Source organism: Bombus affinis, unplaced genomic scaffold (genome assembly GCF_024516045.1).
Source record: "Bombus affinis isolate iyBomAffi1 unplaced genomic scaffold, iyBomAffi1.2 ctg00000070.1, whole genome shotgun sequence".
Classification (NCBI taxonomy): domain Eukaryota; kingdom Metazoa; phylum Arthropoda; class Insecta; order Hymenoptera; family Apidae; genus Bombus; species Bombus affinis.
This window is the reverse complement of record NW_026108823.1, coordinates 66,395-83,897: the sequence shown is the minus strand read 5'-3', so window position 1 is coordinate 83,897 and position 17,503 is coordinate 66,395. Positions and strand designations below refer to the sequence as shown.

The 17,503-nt window shown below is 33.6% G+C and overlaps 1 pseudogene; it reads right to left on the bottom strand.

Annotated features, from left to right (window-relative positions):
• Positions 1-10,553: 10,553 nt before the first annotated feature.
• Positions 10,554-16,067, bottom strand: LOC126927028 (omega-amidase NIT2-like; annotated as a pseudogene).
• Positions 16,068-17,503: the final 1,436 nt, after the last annotated feature.

Below are 17,503 nucleotides of genomic sequence, written 5' to 3'. Positions count from 1 at the left end.
TAATGAGAATAAAAAACTAATTTTTTTAAACAAGATTTTGTATAAAGTTATATTTATTAGGAAAAGTTCGTTCATCCCTTTATAATATGATAGGATTAGACTCATAGCTGTGTAAATCATTTCATGGAATAGTATATGTGTGCGTGTGTGTTCTAAGTTTTTACTATAAAAATGCTAAATGTACTAGGAGACGTTTTTAAAAATTCATACATTTTTCTTCATCAAACATATCAATCGTTATATTGAAAAGTTAATTATCTATTATTTGTTTCGAGCTGCACATTGATTGAGACATTCCTGTTGGTTATAATTGCGAATTTAACGCAACGAAGTTGTTTGAATCCCTTGCGAGCATGTAAATATATCGTCGAATTAATAGGTCAATTACTTGAGGTTGGAATTGAAAGAAAGAGAAAGGTGGAGGAGAAGTCTTGCGTTTGAATGCGGGACACTTTTAAAGCCCACAGTTCGCTGAAATTGCCAGAGAATTCAATTAAATGGCAAATTAAACCATTGAACTGAATCTGTTTCCAATCGCGAGCTTAGAAGTTCTATCCTTTGAATTTTTATATCAGTCAACTTTCTTTTTGTACGTACGGTAACGAATACAATTCATGAATTAATGAAGTATGTAATTGGATGAAAGTTCTTCTTCCTGGATTCAGTTTAGACTAAGAAAAATTATATAATAACGAAATTATCAACTTAAAATTGATAGAGTGTATAGTTTTTTTTCTTTTTTTTTTTTTTGCGTGAGGAGGGGAAAATGCTGTTACGCATACCCAGTGATCCGCATCACTGGGTTATGTGGGACTCGGGCGGATGTTGTTGCCATACCCACTAAAAACCCCTCCTCCTTTTTCCTTTGCTTTGAGGACAGACAACCCCGGTAAAACCTGTCGGCAGTCATCAGGGTTGTCCTTTCATGCCCCGTTGTATCTTCTTCGTCGGGCAGCTATTCTGTATATTCAGTATTGCTCTCGTCATCTTCTCAGCTAGTTCAGAATACTGGGCTGATCTCCTTCTGTGGTTCTTTGTTGTCTTGTATCTCTGCCTTCACTGCTCCGCGTAGTTGTTGTTGCTCTCGTTCTCCTCCTTGTCTCCTTCAAGGCCTTCGCTGTCACCCTCCTGTGAGACATGACGGTCTTGCGAAATTGCCTGAATTTATCCCAGCTCTCGTTCTTGGCGGTCACCGTGGCGATCAGATTGTCCACGTCTATCTTCTCGCCAAGAGCGTTCTCCAGCTCAATCCTTCTGTCCGTTCACCTCGGGCACGTGAAGAGGGTGTGCTCTGCATCGTCGTTAGGGTCTCCACAGTCGAGACAGTTGCTGTCGCTGCTCTTGCCAATCCTCTTTCTATAGACACCGAAACTCCTGTAGAGGTGGCCGTGTGTGCGTTATATATTTATTGGACGTGCGTGATAGCTGTGGTAGTTGGGCCTGGTCCGCTGTAATTGTCACTGGGGGCTGTAGATGTCGCTGCCGTCGTCCGACACTAGTTAGTGTCGAGTGCCGCCACACTCCCATGCCCGGTTAACAGCTGCATGCTGTGATGATCGATGTCCATCTTCTTTTTGGTAAATAGCAGCGCACTCGGTATTAATTTCCTTGCGCCTCCAGTTCCCCCTTCAGCTCGTTGCCGTCATCCGCGCCGATCTTGGTCTTATGGATCTTGTTCCACTCGTAAGTCTCTCCGAGCATCTTTATCTTTATGTAGATCGGGAGATTTCCGGTCAACACGCAAAGTGCCGCGTGGGAGACGGTACGATATGCCGTCGTTGTTATGCACAGGGCCGTTCGTTGTGCCCGTTTCAGCTTCTTCCTGTTCTTATCGGTATTCGCTAAGCTAATTCTTCTTTCTGAACCCATACCGCCTCCGATGGAACGGGTCCGTTCCGATGCATCTCTCGATGATCTTCTTAAAGCATTTTTCCCAGATCTTGCTCATGGCTGGGAGTATGCTTATCGGCCGGTACGCGTTAGGGAGACTGGGATCCTTTCCCGGCTTCCTTAGCAGTATTACTCTGGCCGTCTTCCAGCAGTCTGGTTCCAGCTTGCTTCCAGCTCCTGCTTCCAGCAGTCCAGGAGTCTTCCATCGACTCCTGCAGCCTTCTTGGTGTTCATTCTTCCGGCGGCATCGACGACATCGCCTTCGCCGATGACGACGCTGAAGCTGATGTCTCCTTCTTCTTCGGTCTCTGCCTCTTCGCGGCCCTCGTAATGGGAGGGTCCGTGTCCCATGGTGAATAGCCTCTGTAGGACTGCTTCCACCATGTCGATCGGCATGTCGTTGGTTGGTTTCTTGCTTTTGCATCTCTTCATGACTGTGCGATAGGGTTTGCCTTCTTGCTTTCCTGTATGGATGGAAACGCGTTCGAAAAGTAGAACGGAGTAATTAGCGATGCACGATCCCAGGCTGGTGAATATTTTTCCATCGGGAAAAGTCAGGTCGAGCGATACAAGATTTATATGCTCGTTATTTCAACGTCTGTTACGCGATAGAAAATGAACATAAATGAATAATAAATGTATTACAGCCATAAAGATTGCTTGATGTACGCCACCGTTTTTCCCCTATTTCTCCGATACAATTTTCCTTTTTTTTTCTTTGCCAAACACTTTACTAATCGGTACGTATTCGAATTATCCTCAATTATTCTCGGTTGTTTCCGTTTCCTTTGGATTTACATAAGTACTCGTTTGATGTACGTGCAGAGTGAGATAATAACTATTAACAGCTATAAAATAAGAAGCGAAAATACGTTGAAACTCGACTTCTAGATTCGCGAGACTTTGCAGAGCTTCGAAACTCTCGTGTTTCAAACCTAATAAAAAGTTGTAGAGGGAGAATTACATTGCGAGATCTGTTAAGGAAAATCGTATCGTTCTAATAGGATTATTTCAGCGAGGGAAATTCCGTGTTGCGTGTAACGCGTTGCAAAGCCATGAGCTTTCTTTCGGGTTAATATACATAATCGCCTTATCGAACTTTCCATCTAAACCGTTGCGCTCACACGTGAATTTTGCATTTCAATCTTCTTACTTGCAGTCCAGTCCAGTTTAGTGTGACTAAGCTAAATGTTTCAGCCCTTCCAGGTAGAATATGTTTTATAGAGAGACGTACAACTCTATGAAGGGGAGATCAATAAATTGGGTTATCTTTAAATCACTGACAATTATTTCATCGACACGATTTCACCGACAGCGAATCCACCGGCAATGTCTATCAAAGTTTATGTACCGATACACCGAGTGAAATCACCCACAATCATTTCACCAATATTCTCCTTTGTCGATAATTATCATGTTTGCCACTACATGTTATCGTTGATTATATGTCTTTATTTACACATTCGTTTACGCGCATAACGAGATAAACGAAGAAACGAAAATGATATGTTGTCATGATGTATTGTTAAATTACTAATTAACACGAGTTATATATCTACCTACATGAAAGCTTCTAAATATCAATTATAATTCATGAAAGCACACAAGCTATTTTGCTATACACAAATGGAATTATAAGGAAATGTTACGTGCTAATGATTTAACGAAATTTATTCTTCTGTACATTTGACATTTCTGTATTATTACTTGTGTACTTTCTGCTCTTGTTTACGTCATCGGAAGTAAAATTACGTTAAGCGAATCAGCTAATCTATTTGAGCGATTCAATGGCTCGGTCTTCTCTTATGCGACTACCAAGTAGAAGATAAGTTCTTGGTTATATAACATTTTATAACATCCAAATTAACTTTTTTTTTCTTTTTCGTTTTCTTTTTCTTTCTCTTTTTCTTTTTTTTTCCTTTTTCTTTTTCTTTTTTTTCCTTTCTCTTTTTCTTTTTTTTTCCTTTTTCTTTTTCTTTTTTTCTTTACGTGGGGGAAATCCGCTCGGACACGAAACCACTTCTTAAGTGGCGTGGTAGTGAACATCGAAATTAACTGGGGCACTAATTAGCTGAATTACATTGGTAATTTTCTATAATTTATTACTCGAATATGGTAATTTTTTCTTAAAAAGTTTGCTTTTTCTACAATTATTTTACTACAAAACCCATCAAAAACATGATGTATGTATATATACCCTCAAATATTATCGGTTTATTCTCAAGCTATAGTTCAATTTCGGAAATTGCCAATTAAAATCATAGAAAAAAAAAAAAAACACAGAAAGTTCGTTAAAATATGCGATTTTCCAATCAAGATATAGAATTTATTCGAGTAATATAGATTACAGTAGCGATGGTGACGGCAACGATGAATGGACTGATTCTTCGTGCGAAAATAAATTGGAAGCGCAGAACGATGCATTGTTTCAGGGAATATCGATTTTCAAGCATGGTTTTAAAGTACGTGTGCGCGTGACTAGGTTTGTTAATTAATGCCGCTCCCAGGTTTTCAATATATAAATGTGACACCTACATATCTTTAAGCTTAAAACAATTGGACTAACAATTTCATTAAATTTAAATGAATATTTATCTTTTTAAACGCAACAATATTTTTAATGACAACTTCACGTGTAAATCAAGTGCATACATATTCGATCGTTCTTGAAAACCTGATTCTCTGCGAAGAGAAAAAATCCTTGAATAAAGATTTGATCTACGTTTTATATGCTACGTTTTACATCCACCTCTTTTCAGATATACCTCTCTATTTAAAATCATAGATCGTCACACTCTATAGGTATTTCCTTGAAAAGGTTAAAGTCGTTCTGTATAAAAGCTAATTCAAAGGGGAAGGAAATTCTGCGAAAAATTCTTTCAGATTTCCCTATGTTTGAGCTCGAATCAAAGCAATCCTGTATAATAGGATAGGATGATAGGATGATTCTGTATTATTCCTTGTGTACTTTCTGTTCCTGTTATTTACAATAGGATGATTATGCGTTTAACTTCTCATAGAATCTCTCTGATTCCGTATGATATCGTCAGTGTTTTTGAAATATGTTATTGATGTCGTAACGTCAACCGTTTCCAGTGCAAATTCAATTTCGAATCGCAATTTCCATGTTTGCGTGGCAAAAGCGTAAAATCGATAACGCACGCAAACATGTCTTCTTTGCTAATGGCGTACTATAAATATAAATATTTGAATAAATATTGCGAATTTCATATTGCTAAAAGATTTATACTATTTGTTCGTAAATAATCGTCGGATCTATATTTAAGTGGAAACTGCTGCATTAGATCTCTTTTCTTACTTAAAATTATTTGGATTGGTAACTTGGATGTAACATGTAATTTATTCTTCTTTTATAAATAGTGTACAGAAGATACCAATTCAGAGAAATGGAAGGAAAGTCTAAAAGCAAAGAAAATCTACAGGAAGATGAAACGTTCGAGCCTTGCCAGGCTATATAAGATGCTAAGTAATCTTCCTAGTCCTGCAGTTCTTTCTATTTCGATCAATAATTATTGGTATATGTTAGGAATGCAATTAGAATTTTTGTCCTCAAGCAAAGTATAATTTCAATTTTGTATGTAAACCAAAATATTAAATATCAAATAACCATCAAATAAAATTATATTGTATGGACTACTGTTTCTTTAAATATTTGAATATTTGGTAAATATTGTTTATTTAAATATTTTAAATTGCATGGAAAAAAAATGATGCAAATAAATCATAGGGCATTTTAACTAAAGAGACCAATATCTATTTAACTGTGATTAAATCGTCACCGTTTAACGCTCTATCTCTTTTATTAACTGTGCCTTGTTAAACTACAGAAGATTACAGAGGATGCGTTTTTTTGATAAACAAACGTTCTGACAAATACGGCAGCAAAATCAGATATATAGATTCTTACAACAGCAGTTATATTCTATGAATTCCGTTTTTCAGAAGCTTTATTTGTGAAACGACAATTCGCCAGAGTACGGATTCACTGTAGTTATAGCTGTAGGATCTCTATCTAGTTGACAGATCTGCTTTACGTAAAGAATTCCTGTCTCTTGTTCTACCTTATCGCGATTCTTTCCTCACCTTATACGCTTTGTCGAGGAAAGTAATATCGCTACATATCTCGGCTCCGGTTACAATAATTAGTTTCCGCCTAAACTGTTAGAACCACGTAGCACGCACTCTACTCTCGTTTTTTAAACATTCAGGCCATCTGATCGCATGCGACGAGTTTTATGTTAATCCCGACCAATTACAATATCTTTCTCTCGTTTACAAGGGACGACGAGACTGGCAGTTGCGTGCTTTCCAAAGCAAAAGCCGCGATATCTGCATGATAACCTAACGTCAACCGATTTTGTTGTACTATTCTTAAGTGGACTTCGTTTGTACCACTTTCGTAACAAAAATAGAATATCTAGAACACAGCATTCCGTTATGCGATATTGTCAATTTCTAACATCTGAAACATCAGAGATAATTTTTTCCCTACAGTTGTAAATTTGTGTGAAAAATTACGAACGTAAAGGTGTTTGGCGCATGTACAGTTCCCCCCTCCCCCTCCCCCCTCCAACCTTCATTTGCGTAGACATGCTAGAAAGATCCACTTTTCGACGGTGAAACCGTTAGTATTAGTATTAGTGTTATAATATATTTGACTAATGGTTCTCAAATACTAGTTTTGCTAAAGCAATGGTGGAATTGGAGCAATTCCTTCTTCTTTCATTCTTTGAATAACCTGAATTTTCAAATAGTCTAGTGACGATTGATCCGTACAATTAATCGATTTCTTTTTATTACAGAAGTGCAAGAAGTTCCGCTTTGAACGCAGATGTTGCAACATCGAATGCCTAAACCCCACAGAAGATCCGATCGAATTTAATGTCACTACCGTCGATGATTCACCCAGAAATGGTTCACTTCAGAACCATAGTCCCATATCTGGAAGCGTCAATCACTATGTGTCACATAGTCATATGTGGACGCTGAGCTTATTGATGGTAATTGTAATATTTTAATTTTTTTTATTCTATATTTTGAAATACTTTGAAATTACTTACTTGCGAATTACTTTGAAAAGTAATTCGCAACGTAATATAAAATAATACTACTGATTTGTGTCTCTTTCAGAATTTTTTCTTAATCTCTTGTTTTTTTCCAGTGCAATCCCTTTTATCGGAAGTTACTTGATTGCTTTATTTCCTATTAGGTGGTGACCTGCTGCTTTCTTGGGGTTTAGGCGACTGATTGCTTCTATGATCTCTGCACAAGTGAAGGGTTCAATAGGAGGGGACATTTATGTTACTATCACGGGGGAATGATCAGAGGAGAGATCAGCCGAGGAATCCAGCTATGAATCTATTGCCCAGGGTGTCCAGGAAGTTGTCAAAGTTGTTAATTGTTATCTGTGTTAGCGTAGTGAATAAACACATTGATGTTCGGTGTTTCAATTATCAGAATTATAATCGATGTTAAATGTATAGAGTGTGAAAAAATTATTTGTTATAGCTGTGGAAGATGGAGATCTGTTAGAGAAAATGGATCATGAAATTGATCTTGAGTATAATTTTCAGACAAAATTTTTTATTGCATCATAAAGTACTCATCACGAGAAACGAAAGTTTCAGAAAACCCATTTTTTTTTCTTTTTTTTTTTTTTTTTGGTTCTATGTATCCAAGGTCGAGAATAAACTATGTGCACGTTTCTTGTATTCGTTTCTTGTATTTTTATGAGGAATTCAGTCTTTTTACGCCACAAGAGTCTCAACGTTTTCGTTTTCACGCCTACGTTACGCTCGTTAAACACGTTCCAACAAGACCATGAATAAGGGTAACAGCTTTAATGTTTTCACATGTGTTAATTTATTATTTTAGACCTTAAATATTTTATTTATAAAATCTTTATTTAAACAAGTTACCATTGTCGCTACAATAAATCAATGAATGAAATCAGTTTAAATTTAAAATATCATTTCATAATTTCTCGTCACTTGTATCTAAAAACAACAAAAAAACGGTGTACCCACATCGTGCGTAGACGGGAAATTAAAACAGTGGAGTTTAATTGAAACACTGATCATATTCCGCGATTGTAAAACAATAATAGAAAATCGTGTTTCTTTCGAAGGGTATGAAATTGTCAGGAGATTATGCCATAAATGAAATTGGAAACTGGCTGGTCAAAGGTATTAAACTCAATTAAACTGAACTGTGTTATATTGTACAAAGGCTAGAGAACTGCTACCAAATATCTGCTAGTTTAAAGGTGTCCCTTATAAATTATAATTATATTTCAAATTCAATCTCCTAATAATAAGTAAATTAATATTTTACCTAAAATCTGTGATATAGATAACAAAAATAAATTCTTTACATTATTCGTTAGTTTGCAATATAATTAGAATATTCTTTATTTTTATTTTCTGGTGTCTTTGTTATTCTTAAAAGATAAACTGCTTATTTACAAATTTAACACTGCATATGCTATTAATAAATCATTTTATATTTAATTTTGCAACCTTCAGTCATTGTTAAAACTTGTTGACAATACTGTCGGTTAATAGAAATTTCTAAAATCCCCTTGTTTCTATTCGATTAAAGGGTATATTGCAGAAACTATGTTAGCTACAGTGTTAGCTACAAATCACCTGTGTCACTCCGTTAAACTTATACACAATAGTATTGTTTCTTGTTTTCATTGAAAATAAAATATGTTATTGTAGGAATGAAGCAGAATGTTCAAATAATTGAAACAACTTTTTGTCCTATAACTAGTGCCTTTCATTTTAAAAATTAAAAAATTTTTAATCAACGATATTTGGAAGTTTCGATCTAAAATGACCAGGAATTGAAACAGAAAATATTTTGATGCCAATAAATACATATTCTTCACACATAAAACAAATATGAAAACAAAAATCGATGTATATGAATGAATTTTGAAATGGGGAGGAATTATATGATTATACCCATTCTCTGTTGCGTTTAATTGTTTCAATTGATGTCTCATGAGAATTTTCATCGAATTTTTTAGAGATCCTGGCTGTAAGGTCTTTTTAAAATTATAAGAACAGATTCAAACTATAACATTTGAAAACTTGTGCTTACAAAACTTACTTGTTTCTCATAATTATTTAAATGAATCTATTCGGCATTTTGAGTGACCGTCCCTTTATGGCTCGGACGGCACCTCTCCTTCCTTTGGGAAATTCCGAATTATCTGTCCTCCCCGAGCTGCAAACCTGATGACTTAGACAGTAGGGAAAAACATCAGGGAAAACCTCTGGCTAGAAAAGTACGATAGACGAACAAAATTTAACGGCTGATGGGGAGTATCAACAACATACAAGGACAATCATCAACAAAGTGTCGTACCGTGCGGGTGAAATACTGGAGTTTCAATAAGATCTTATAACCATCGAGTTCAGAACATCAAACTTTGTTTGCATAAAGCAAGTGTAAACAAAGTGTCAAATTACACTAACACTCGATCTATTAAATCCGTTCCACCTTGAGCGTTAATTCATTCGAGGTTCGTGGTATCGATCGATCGGTCGGACGTGCCCGCTGGCTCTTTAGTTGATGATTTGTAACAGAATCCTTGCATTAACACAGATTCTCAGAACACACAACTTCACCCAGCAGATATCGATTACAGTCAGTTGTCACTAACAATGCTTTTATCAACAATTTCTTTACCTGTTGATCCTCTGGAAGTTTTAACTATATTATATTCTCTAGGAACAGTAAGATTTTAATGATATAACTTTACTAATGAGATCTTAATGTCATAAACGGTATCGAAACTTCTTAATTAATGTCGTTATCGAAGAAGAGACTCGTAATCTTCTCAAACGAAGAGCACTTGATGTTTACAAGTAGAACTCGATATCTTAGTTTCTTAAAATGTGTTTCTGTGTTTACTTTCTAAATGTAAACTTTATTCAAAACGAGCCGTTCATTCGTTACAGGCCGTTAATAAAATTGCACGTTGCACAAAGGAATTGCCGTTAATAATTTAAGATTCTCTGCTCGTCGTACAGGGTATATATCGTAATTATTCACGACGATCGTAACGTTTAAGTCCAATTCGAGCTTAAAATCCCACGTGAGCTATACTACCACAATAGCCTGAATTTCTATTTGTTCGTTTACTGCCTGTTCGTACTCGGAGCATCCGTTGTAAATTACAGCAAAATCTTCTAATGTGTTCCAGAATATGTCTTCATGGAATTTTAATAATTTATTAAATCTATAGATAACAAATGTAAAACTTACTAATTTATAATTAATATAAAATAAGAGAGCACGAAACTTCCTATTTTATGGACATATTAAATATTTGTAAAAAATTCTGTATCATTAGTATCACTTTAATTACTTTAAAGGATATAATCCCATAAAGCCGTGACCCCTGAAAGAATCGATGTTCACGCGTGACAAATTGGCGTCGTATGAAAGTTCCGGTATGAACGTTACTAGAGCTGATACCAGCTAGGGGCACAGGTATATGTTCTGGGTTCATTATATATTTATAAAGGGCTGCCGACTCAACGAGTGGTCCGGGTAAATTTAAATTGTAAATAGACAGAGATTTCAAGTAAAAGCCTGGATAAGAGCGGATATGGTATGAGAGTCTGTGGTGGAAAGAGGAACAGGCTGCTTTTATTTGTAAAGTTTGAATTTCCTCGATATCGAAGGTGTTTAAGCCGCAAGTGTGTTTCATGTTAATCGTTCGTGTTAATTCATTCGAGACCGAGATTTTATTGTAATACGATTCCTGGGTGTCAGTACGATCTGAATGTTTTGTTAGAATGATACTGTGCTTTTCTCTCTCTGGAATATTCTTTTCATATTTTAATTTTAAGTCGATGACAATCTTAAATTTTATGCCTCATGTTTTTAAAATATAAAATTATATACTATGTTATACTATAATATATTATGTACAGTTATATATATTATGCCTACTGATTGATATGAATTTCTTTCGGTCTCGAATGCGTTAAAACGGAGCGCAAAGAAGTCGAAATTACTTATTGTAATTGGTAAAACATCGTGAAAGGCAGACAGATACAAGAAAGAAGTTAAACTATAAATTATATTTGCGACATTGTTATGTTTTTGCTTTCTTTAAGCCTTTCATCAAGACAGCCGATCTATAAATATTAATCGACCAATTTCTCTAAGCTTGTAACTTCAAATTAATGTTTATATATATAAAGAGTTACGTATTAATCTATCTAAATATTTAAAAAGATGTTTAATGTTATAAATGATGGATATTAAAGATGTTCAAAAGAACGTAGTCTTCGCGTGTTCTTTATCATATCCCTGATCAAAGACATTCCAATATTATTACAATATCCAATTACATATTGATACACAAGATATACAGATTATTATTTATAACATTTTGGTTTTCTTAATTGAGTTATTCATTTAGTACAAATGATAAGTAATTAGTAATAAGTCATAAAAAAAAAAAAAAAAAAAAAAAAAACGGTATTGTAGTAGAAATATTATAAGAAAACATTTTCTGTTTCAGTGTAGAGTTACTCCTTTTTATAGACAGTGTCGTACAAATCCGTACGTCTTTGAGAAAATGTAGGTATCTGAGCCCTTACTTCCTCAACAACTTTCAAATCTGAGAGAAAAGAAAAACATACGAAGTAATAAGTAATGCTTGCTAATAAATTCAGCAAATACAGAGGGAGCCGGCAAAATCGATGAACCAACGAGACTAAAAGTTAATTACATCATGGATTTCTCGCTTTTAATGTTAAGCTGGAAATTACCGATATCGGTGACCACCATATTTTCCTGAGTTTCCAAATCATAAAGGATTTTCCCCCAGGGATTTGTCAACTGTGTATGTCCCCATGCGACATAACTTGCTGAAGGAACACGAGCCGGTGATATACAGGCGACGTATAATTGATTGTCATTCGCTCTGGAACGCTGAAGTAATGACCAGTGCAGTGGTCCAGTGGTCATATTGAATGCCGCCGGATATATCAGCATTTGGCAACCTAACACAGAGAAACGGGAAATACGAGACCACTGAATTTTAGTTAACTTTGTAGCTGCACAGTCCATATTCCATAATTTATGAATATGCGAGAACAGTCCTCTTGTCGTGCTTCTAATTCTTTTATTTATTTCATTTTCAGCGAATATACTGGTTTTTTAAATTAAGCTCCTTTTTATACAGAGTTACAGATTATATTGATTATATTTTATATAGAATATATTTAAGAAAGATAGTTACTTTCATGCTAGTTAAGTATTGTTCGATTAAGCTACTGTACCTTTGTTCCGATAAATGCGTGCCATTTCCTCGAATCTGATATCATAGCAAATGCCAATACCTATTTTGCAGCCCTTCACATCAAACATTGTTAGGGAATTACCAGGACTGAGTGAATCACTCTCTCGGAAAGTAATCTTGTTGGGAATGTCGATGTCGAATAGATGTACCTAATAACATAAAAATATAGTTGCTAACTCTATTGCTGTAACTTTTGTAATTTAACATCAATGTTACGAACTTCTAAACTTTAATTGTTTTTTATTTAATAACTGACAGCGTTTTTATCACTTTCTTTTATTAAAAAGTTTTATCATTTAATAATATTTGAGAAGGAATATTTTTTAAGAAAAAATAAGTTTTTTCCTATGTGAAAAATTTATATTACAAAACAAATATATTGTACAAAAATTTATATATTATATTACGACAAAAATGTATGTTTCTCGTATCAAAACGTATTTTATAAACCTATAACATATTTTTTAAATTATAGAATTGGTTATAGTACACGTATGTACATATGCATATTCCTAAATTATTCCTAGATAGAGTCACTTTCTCCACCCCAATATTTTCAATTTCAAAGCCACATGGAGGTATATTATTTACCTTCCGGTGTTTTGCTATCAAAGTTCCATCGGGACCCCAAATAGTACAGGTATTGTACAATTTATCGCCCTCTATTTCAGGTATCGTACCACCAACTACATAAATGCTGTTTTCCTTAGCTGCCTTCGATAAAGCAACGCTCGTTTCACCGTTTCATCAGGAATACTCTCGGCGTATTTTGGAAACTATTCTGCATTGCAATATTTCAATTAATGAAAAATAACTGTCCTTTGTTCCAACCATAAATTAGGTTGAAATGTTTGTCAATTTTTTATTTTTTAAATTATTAAAATAACTAAATTTTATATTTAGATTTACTTAAATATATAATTACTTAGATAATAGTACATATAATAAATTGTTTCTACAGGTTCAAGATGAAAAATGAATATTTAGAAATGTTTAATTACAATCATGCTATTTGGGTCAGTACCAGTGACTTGTTACTTAACGACTTTGCTAGTACTTTTTGAAACATAAAGTTAGATTTTAACTAACTTTAATTTTTAACTATTATAGGTGGAATTATAAATACAAAATAATTGATAATACTAGTTTATAAGTACCTAATTATTAGTATCTTAAAAAATATATTTATACAAAAATCACGATAATCATAAAAATGGGGAAATTCTATATTCTCGAGTCAATTCACAATCTTTATGGAAGTATGAACGTTAAGGTAATTTGTCTACTTTTACTTTTTTCTATATAGTTGTTATACATATAATAAATTATTAGAAAAAGAAACAAATTATTACGTATTCCATATGGTGAATTAAAGCATTCAGGAAGAGCGATAATATCAGCATTATGCTCTTTCGCGCTTGAAATGTAGGAAACTGCCCGCTCTACATTTTTGCTTTTTACTTCATTTACTTGAAGTTGTACCAACGCCAAGCGAAATGCTAAAATGTTGGAAAAGTTAAATACACTCGGTTATATATTTCCCATACTTTTTATTTATAAATACTTTATACATAGTGAATACTTACTCGACATCGTTCGCACTACTTGTTTAACGATGTTCGTAAGTATCATAATGTTCTTTGAGGTTATGTATGGTATTACTCGATATCAACATTACGTAAGCAATACGCGGGGATTTTTAATAATTATTGATAAAGTTTAGGACATTAACTTTGATGTAATTGTAAACATTATTACATATTATAATTAAATGTAATTTTCAGTTAAGGGTAAGAAAAGAAATATACTTTTGTAAAAATACACTTTATTATAAAATCTGTATAAATAAAATTGTACAATTTATCTTGAAAGTAAAATGACCGAATACGTTCCTGGAAAATATTACTGCCTACTAAATGATCGAGATCTTGATCTTTCTCGTCGTCTCGTTTTTTACTTGATCTTTCAGACGAGCAATCGTACTTCTTACGTTTCTTTGACTTCTTCAATCTTTTTAATTTATAAGAATCATTACTATTAGAGTTACTTCTTTCTCTCCGTCTCTTCTTTTCAGAATCACTATCGCTGTCATCATTAGATTCGGAGCGTCTTTTTCGTCTTTCTGATTTTTTATCCCCCACTTTATCATACTTGTTCTTATTGTGCATCGTACTTCCGATTTTCTTTCTTTTATTACTACTTTTGTTCTTCACCGTCTTCGGGGTCAGGGGACATTGATCTTTTTCTATCCATCTTTTGCTTGAGTCCCTTGGATTCCTTGTCCTTATATTCCTCATACTTTTTTGTATCTGAAATTAACCCCATAAAATACTGAAATCTAAAACCTCTACATTTATCATATTTTATATAAAGATAGAAGGGACCTTTAAAAAATTGCATGCAACAACACACTTACAGGTACTCTTGAATTAGTTTTTCTACATGTCCGATTATGTCTTTATATGTATATGTCAATTCAAATTTATTTTCTTAAATGTCCCTTAATGAAAAACTAACACTTCATATTAACTTTGAACTTTTGAGTTCTTAGAATATTCTGATTTAGTCACTGGCTGTACCATAAATTCATTTACAGATATTATATTTCCACCAAGAGCTAGTTTTATTATGAGCCTTCCTGCATCATCATCGAATCCTTCTATTTGACCATAATTATTACTTTGTTCTCCAGCTATAATTTTCACAAATGTTCCTTTCTCGATTTTAACTTCTTCCTCTTCTTTTTTGAAATCTGTATTTTTCTTCTGCAATGCTACTTTGTCTGCTCCAAGACCCATACCTTTTGGTCGTAATTCTGGTATGACAGCTGCTACTAATCTGTAATAGTTAGAATAAACGATTGTGAAATAAAAAATGATGTTCTCTGTTTACTTTCCAATAAGTGATGTATTAAATACATATAATTAATTTAATCCAGAGTAAAATTCATACTTTTCATTTCAACCAATTCCCTTTCCTGGTTGCCATCCCATTCCCCTTAACATTGCTACACCAAAAGCATCAATAGGAATTTTTTCATAATCTTCTAACGTAGACTGAAAAATACAAAACGATATTTATAATATGCAAATGTAATACATCTGTGCATTGCACATCAATATGTTGATAACGTACCTGTTCTTTGCCTCTTAATGATTCATCTTCTACTAAAGGTAAAGTTAAATCATTTGTTTTAGTTTCATATTTATTCTTTGACTTAAGTTCCCCAATGATTTCTTTAGTCGCTTGCTCTTCTAAAGTAACAACTTTATTTTCACTATCTTCAACTGGCTCTTTCTTTATTGATATTATTGGCGATGTTTTTCCATTAGATAGCTTTGATTTTGCCTCGTTAACACTAGCGTCTCCTACCTTTTCCTTATCTGCCTTCGGAAGGAAAATGTCTGCATCTATTTTATTAAGAATTCTATCATGCCAGGTTTTTGAACCTAGTAATGGAATAATTAGAGGTTCATCTTTTTTTTCTTCCTCATTGAAATAAAAAAATTGTTTTCAAATATATATATTCCGCTATTGGTGATTTTTATAGGTTAGGTTGAGGTTATATGTTTCTTGATTATAAATTTTACTTTTTGAACTCACCCTATTACTTTAATACCTTTCTCATCAAGGCATTCAATGTAATCAACTTTCTTTTTTTCTTGTGGAATAGCATTTTTTAACACAGGTTTCTTAATAGATTTCGCAAAACCGAAGGAAATCTTCTTTCCTTCTTCTGCCATTTATTTGTTATTTTAACACTGACTTATAGATCAATACACATGTATATACTAGACATAAAGATTGATGTCACTTGAATCTACGTACATGAATCTGATATCTTATTATACTTTATTAATCTACTCAAAATTACTTGCACATTACTAAAATTTCATTCCGACAATGTATCAAGCGTCTGAATAAGTGACATTAAAGTAAACATATATCAAAGAGGAAATAAGAAGAACTGACGCCTATGGTTTTCTATGTTACAGAGCTAGTGCTGCATCATACGGCCAAATGCCGAAGGTGGCTTATGCTAGTATATACCTGCCTATACGTTTCAATGAGAAAATCGATATTATGTGTTCATGTGAAAATTCACATTTCCCTAGGAGCTGTATTTTGATAGATTTAAGCTTCTAATGGAGCATTTTAAACGTATAGAGTATACTATGAAGTAGATAGTAGTGCGGATCATTTTATATTCATAGAAAGTTTGAATGTATAGAAATGTACAAAATGCTCATGATATGCAAAAATATGCAAAATATTCAAAGTAAACCAATCATCAAAAAGTTTAGAAGGTGAAACAAATTTCTTTAATAACACCTAGATTAATTTTTATTTGTTAACAATCCCATATATAACCATAGCTTTCGCCCGGCGCATATACGCGCCCATACATGCGTTAATAAGATAAGAGGAAATAAAAGACAGATTATCGATAAAATACACTAACACATATGTAATACGTGGAGATATTACCACTCAGATTACACATATTATATATTATAAGGGAAGATGTATACCACGTATACATATATGTAGAACGAACATTTCAAACTTGTTTATAACGCGTGCGCACACATACATGCACGCACACGAACAATTTTTCGAACGATAATTATATTAATGATATATATTATGATAACCATTTATATTTTTTAAAATATGTTCTTATGGCATACATATTTATTCCACGCTTCATATCTATCCACATCCGTAACTGTAGGTGACATTGTTTTTTAACAATTTTGCTATTATTTCATAATTCTTTAATTCATATTTCAAAGTCGTAACAGATGTTTCTTTTTTTTCAAGTTTTTCCCACATTGGACTTATTTCTAGCAGCCATGCTTGCTTACAAAGCAATTTTATATCCGCGCAAGAATATTTTTCAGTAGATTTTATTATGTGGTTTACAATATCCATATTCTCTAATAACTGGTTGCTAAGGTATTATTTGAACATATCGAGTCGAGTAACTTCATTTGGTAATGATACGTATATTTTCTTTTCGAGGCATCTGCGTAAAGCTGCATCAATGTCCCTAATAATATATTTACAATAAATATTATTGTTCTGTTATATTAATAATAACGAAGGAATATTCCGAACAACACAATAATTAAGATTAAGATAATGAATAATTATGATATTAAGATATTTTCTACTTAGAAAACATTGAAATAGCGTGATATACATAGCAAGGGCAATTAGTTGCAGCCAAAAGAACTACATTAGAATTTTCGTTAGATA